This window comes from Herpailurus yagouaroundi, unplaced genomic scaffold, assembly GCF_014898765.1.
Source record: "Herpailurus yagouaroundi ecotype Mexico unplaced genomic scaffold, PumYag 162, whole genome shotgun sequence".
Taxonomy (NCBI): Eukaryota; Metazoa; Chordata; class Mammalia; order Carnivora; family Felidae; genus Herpailurus; species Herpailurus yagouaroundi.
Genome location: NW_024412403.1, coordinates 19,703,841 through 19,710,055, shown reverse-complemented (window position 1 = coordinate 19,710,055; position 6,215 = coordinate 19,703,841). Strand labels below are relative to the sequence as shown.

At 39.4% G+C, this 6,215-nt stretch overlaps 1 pseudogene; it reads left to right on the top strand.

Annotated features, from left to right (window-relative positions):
- The first annotated feature begins 309 nt into the window (after positions 1–309).
- LOC121035742 (heterogeneous nuclear ribonucleoprotein F-like) lies at positions 310–3,102 on the top strand (annotated as a pseudogene).
- The last annotated feature ends 3,113 nt before the right edge of the window (positions 3,103–6,215 follow it).

Below are 6,215 nucleotides of genomic sequence, written 5' to 3'. Positions count from 1 at the left end.
GTTGCCTGTGGATCCTTTCAAAGGTAGCCTTTGTATAATCACATATATGTTTTTCCCCCACATAGTAATATTATACAAACTGTTCTGCACCTTTCTTCTTCTTGTTAATATTTCATGAAGATGCTTCCATGTAAGTACATATAGAAGGATCTCATTTTTTCATAATTTATCACCATAATTTTAACTATGGGAATTCATTTAGGATATTTCTAATTCATTGCTATGTAAAACAATAGTGAAATCACATTATTCTAAAAACTCTCTTTATGTGTATGAAAGTTATAGTTTACCTGTACAATATAATACTAGATGTGGAATGTCCTTGTTTTAAATTTGTGAAGCAATGCTATGTTGATAGTTATATGACAAACTTTTTTATGTGATTAATATATCCTGGTACCATTCTGATATTTAAATAACATTTATTACTATTTGGTGTTTGCCGTCCTATATCAGTATAGGATATTTTTTTTATCTTGGTCAAGCAATTAATTTGGAAATTGGTGATTCCTGATAGTGTCATAATTCCCAATTTGTTATTAAGGGAGTAAGCCATTGAAAAACCTTTAAAACAGGGGTGTCTGGGTGGCTAAGTCAGTTAAGTGTCTGACTCTTGGTTTCAGCTCAGGATAAGATCTCAGTTTGTGAACTTGAGCCTCATACCAGGCTCTTTGCTGACAGTGCAGATCCTGCTTGGATTCTCTGTCTCTCCCTCTGCCCCTCCCCAACTCGTTCTGTCTCTCTCTCTCTCTCTACCTCTCTCTCTCTCTCTTTCTCTCAAAGTAGATAAATAAACTTAAAAAAATCATTTTTTTAAAAAAAGAAAAGTCTTTAAAACAATAAGTGCACTATCCCAAGTTGGGCTATTAATGTCACCATGAGAGGCTAGCGGTAGTAGGATTGTAGCAATCGTGGCACTTAGGTAAAGCTCAGGGGCATGATTAGAGATATACATAGGGAGAGCTCATAGCTACATCAAGGAAGGGTGGGTGAAAATGTTAGCCTTTGTGAAAATATTTTGAGTTGTTAAATCAAATTTCATATGAGATCTCAAGCAATTGCAAGAAAAAACAGAGCTGTGGTCTCTAAGAATAGATTCCATGGGTGTCTTGATTTCCATAAAATTCTAAGAGGAGGAGAAGGAAAGGTGTTTGATTTTGGTTTTGTTTTACTTCCAGCCATTGTCCCTTGTCTCTTCTCCTGCCTTCTCTTAGTAACCAGAGCTTCTGCCAATCCTTCTGCTTGTAAGGAGTTTCTTTTTATTTTGTCAATTTGAAGAGAGAGAGATCACTGTACTTCTTGTACTGATGATGACTACACTTCATGGCAGTTTCACTTTATATTCACTCATCCAAGATGAAACTCTGGTAGTAGTTTCAGACCCTTTAGCCGGCATCAGACCTGCAGGGTGATGTAGGGGCAGGGGAGCCGTGTCCTCTTGTGAATTTCTTCCTCAGGCTTTCCCTTCAATCCACCAACAGCCCAGTTCATTTTATTTCCCAAATAGCTCTCAACTCTGTCCACCCCCTTTCATTTCCACTCCTTTCTATGTACCACCTTGGAGTTGTCTTCTCTCTTTCTCCTTGCTGATGAATCTCCCTAAGTCCATACTGTCCTTCTACTGAAAGCTCTCTGGTGACATCCTTGTACCTTGAGAATAAAGATTAAACTAAAAGCCTTTCCCAGGACGAAGGGGGCTCGAGCCCATCCCAATCCCCAGCACCACCACCCTGGTTGCTCTGGTGAATGCTGTGACACTGAGGCAAGATGGTCATATAGCTCTTTTTTAGGACAATTCATTACCTACCAGGAGTGTCTCCAACTATGGGCATCTCCCCCTGCCCCCTGGGGTTGGCTGTTTAAGTCACAAAAAGCTGCACCCAACCTCATTTGGCATCTTTCCTCTCAAGTGTCCATGATGTAGGGCCCTGAGGAAGTGAAGGCTTTGAGGTCAGGCCTGTCCCAGTCCTGCTCTGCTAAGAATAAGCAGAATTTGCTTGACTGCACAATTCACGCTGGGGTTGCAGGCATTCATTTCATCTACACTAGAGAAGGCAGGCAGAGTGGTGAGGCTTTTGTTGGACTTGAATCAGAAACTGATGTAAAAGTGGCCCTTAAAAAAGACAGGAAAAGCATGGGCACCGGTACATTGAGGTGTTTAAGTCACACAGAACTGAGGTGGATTAGGTCTTGAAGCCACTGATGGCTTTGTGTGGCCCGAGGACTCCCATTTGGATGACGAAGGGAGAAATTGTTCTGTTCTTATGGTTGGAATTGTGGACCACCTTGCCTGTGGACCCCAAGGGCAAGATTATAGGGGAGGTCTTTGTGTAGTTCCCCTCACAGGAGTTAGCTGAGAAGGGCCTAGAGAAGCACAAGGAGAGAATAGGGCACAGGTATATTGAAGTGTTCAAGAGCAATCAGGAGGAAGCTAGGTCATACTCGGGTCCCCCTCTGAAGTTCATGTCTCAAGAGTGGCGGGGGCTTTATGACCACCCTGGCATAGCCAACAGGCATATTGGCATCATCAAGCAAGCGGACCTACAGAGGATGAGGTCTGGTGTTCATAGTGCAAGCTATGGGGGCTCTGAGGACTACTGGGTCCTCAGTGATGGCTACAGCTTCACCACTGATCTGTTGGGGAGAGACCTCAATTACTGTCTCTCAGGCAGGTGTCACCACAGATCAGAGGTGGCGATTTCACTGCCCAGAGTGCCACTGTACACTGAGTCTGCATGAGAGGGTGGCCATACGATGCCACAGAGAATGACATTTATGACTTCTTCTCTCCACTTAACCCTGTGAGATCCATACTGAAAGTGGCTCTGATTGAAGAGTAAGGGGCGGAGCCCACATGGAGTTTGCCACTCACGAAGAAGTTGTGGCATCCATGTCCAAAGATGGGACCAACACGCAACATGGATACATAGAACCTTTCCAGAATTCTGCAACTGGGGCCAGCAAGGGGTGTGTAGCAACCAGATGATGCAAGGCATGGGAGTGTCCACCCAGTCCACTCCCAGAGGCCTCGAGAGTCAGTCTGTGAGTGGGTGTTACGGGGCTGACTGTAGAGGCCAGAGCGGCATGGGTGGATATGACTAGTTTCATAGGAGCATTTGAGTCCTTGCGATCAAATTTTCACAGGCAGCCAACAAGCAGCGAAAAGCAATTATTACTCTAGAGGAAGCTGTGGGACCCATTTTGCACCATGAGTTTTGTGTAATCTGCATTAAAAAATCACCTCTTCAGTGTTTTCTCATGCAGACTTTCTTATCACATTATCATGTGATAATGAGTAAAAACTAAACTACTTTCAGCTTTTCTCAATTAACATTTTCATAGTGCACCTCACAGTGATGTTATCTAAGTTAAAGTAGTTTTAAGTACATTACATGGATCTTTTATATCACATGACATGAACACACTGAGAGGCATACTTTTTTGGAAAACTCAAGGTGCCAGATCCTTAATTCAAAGAGGAGTTTTTTTCATGTTTGTTCATTATAGTTCATTTTTATTTAAAATCTTTTCAGTTTAAATTTCAGTTTTTTAAAATAAGTTAGTGTGTTTTTTAATTATTTATTTATTTTGAGAGAGAGAGAGGCAGAGAGAGGGAGGGAGAGAGAATCTGACAGTGCAGAGCCCGATGTGGGACCCAAACCCATGAAACATGAAATCATGACCTGAACCAAAGTTGGAAGCCAAACCGACTGAGCCACCCAGGTGCCCCCAAGAATAAGTTCATTTTGAAAATGGAGACACATTGCTAATACTGTAGGGCTTAGTGAGGCCTTGACTTAAAACTTTTTTTTGTAGTTTGATTTCCTTTTGGGTGTATTTTGCTAAGTGAAACTTGTTAAATTTTTTTAACTAATTTTTTTTCTTAAAATAAATATTTTCTTCACACATACAAAAAGACTAAACTAAGTAATAAAATAAAGCCTAAACTAAACTCTTAAGTATGATCTTCAAAACTGAATAATTTAGCCACTGACAAATTCTTCAGCCTCATATGGAACTCCCTCTCTCTCTCTCTCTCTCTCTCTCTCTCTCTCTTTCTCTCTCTCTCTGTCGATTCCCAAATCTCAAGGCTTCTTTTACCCTGTCTTGCTACTTTGAACACAAATATTTAATAAGGTAGTCAGTAAAAATGGCTGAATAAAGACTTCCAAAATTATTTCTCATCTATAAAAGAAACGACAAAACTCACAAAGATTTTCAGAATTTACTTTTTCAAAACTGTGGAAATTAAGAAGATACTTGTAGTAATCCAAGATACATGTGAGTGTTTATTCAAGAAAAGTAACTGAATCTTAGAACGGCAAGCATTATAGTGATTTAATTTGCCCTGGTTGAGTCCCTAGGTCTCCAGTTCTGAGATAGGCTTGAAAATCAAAGCCCAGAAACATGATCAAAATATACAGCCTTATTAGCCACTGGAGATTGGATGGGAATGGGATTGGAGCTCCTTCAATGTCTCATTTCCCAAGAATGATTATTTAACCTGTCCAGTCATTCCCTCGAAGAACCCCTTTGCAAGGCTATCTTTAACTAACCTGACTCTGAGCTCCCTGCATGAAAAGTTTTTGCCCCAGTGCATTTGTTTTTGAATTGTAAATCTTTTCTCTTCTACCTCATTTAAGGTACATAAAGAAATGAGTATAAATCTGTGTTGGTGGGCACGTAGTGTATAATAATGGGATTTATATGACAACAGCAGTACAAAGGATAGGAGAGGGAAATGAGTTATATAAGAGTAAAATTTTTGTAGATAATTGAAATTAGGTCAGTATTAAACCTAACTAGATTGTTAAAAATTAAGCTGTTAACTTGACTCGCCAGCGCAAACACTAGGAAAATAAAAAAGAAATATATAAAAAACACTTACAACTAAATGGTAAACAACCCAGATAAAAATGGGCAAATCATTTCAATAGATTTCCCTAAAAAAAAAAATACACAAATGGCAAATAGGAAGACTGGGTGGCTCAGTCGGTTAAGCGACTGACTTTGGCTCAGGTCATGATCTCTCAGCTTGTGGGTTTGAACCCCACAACAGGCTCTGTGCTGACAGTTCAGAGCCTGGAGCCTGCTTTGGATTCTGTCTCTCTCTCTCTCTCTCTCTCTCTCTCTGCCCTTCCCCCCACTCATGCTCTGTCTCTCAAAAATGAATAACATTTAAAAAATATTTTTTAAAAATAATTAAAATTCACTGTCACCTGTAATAGATACTATTTAAAATCATTTCATTTGATCAAATAGAATTCAGATACATAATCGCAGGCTTCTGAAATGGATGCTCTTTTCAAGGAGAAAACAATAGACTACAGAGTCTGAGTTTTTAGTGAACAGTGTTAATAGATGTACAGTGACTATAACAAATGCAAACAAGGCAAAATTATATCTTTTAGACTTGAAATATGAAAATTTCTATAAATAAAAAGATATTGTTGAAACAATTGAAAAGTACAAATGTCTTGTTTAATAATTTTTAATGAGCATTTGCTGAATGAAAGCCCATGCTATTTGTATTTTAGAAAAGGCAAATGTAATAAGTACATTGACATTATTTTGTAAGCCATTCATATAGCTTAGAAGATTTTGGTAAAATCTGGAAAACGATGCAGCGAGGAGATAGTTTTTGAAAATTAATTGGGCAGAGAATCATCAAAGAAAGTCAAAAATGAGAATCTTCTTACCACCTAGTTATGAACTGGGTGAAACTATCTGAACCAAAGTGAAAAGGAAAAAATGATATCAAGAAAAGAACCTAAGCTGCTTTTTTTACCCCATTACTGTCTCCTTTCCTCTTTATGCAGACTCTAGGAATACTCTGCATGTGCAAACCAGGCTTCAGGAAAAGCTAAAGAACCTAAGACAGATGAAAGTAGTCTAGGTACAAGAAATTTAACTGTTCCAGGGCACCAGGGAGGCTCAGTTTGTTGAGCATCAGACTTTGGTTCAGGTCATGACCTTGCTTGAGGTCAGCCCTGCATCAGGCTTGCTGCTATCAGCCCACAGCCCACTTGGGATCCTCTGTCCCCCTCTCTGCCCCTCCCCAGCTCATGCTCTCTCTCTATAAAATAAATAAACCATTGAGAAAAAGAAAGGAAAGAAAGAAAGAAAGAAAGAAAGAAAGAAAGAAAGAAAGAAAGAAAGAAGAAAGAGAAAGAAAAAGAAAAAGAAAAAGAAAAAGAAAAAGAAAAAGAAAAAGA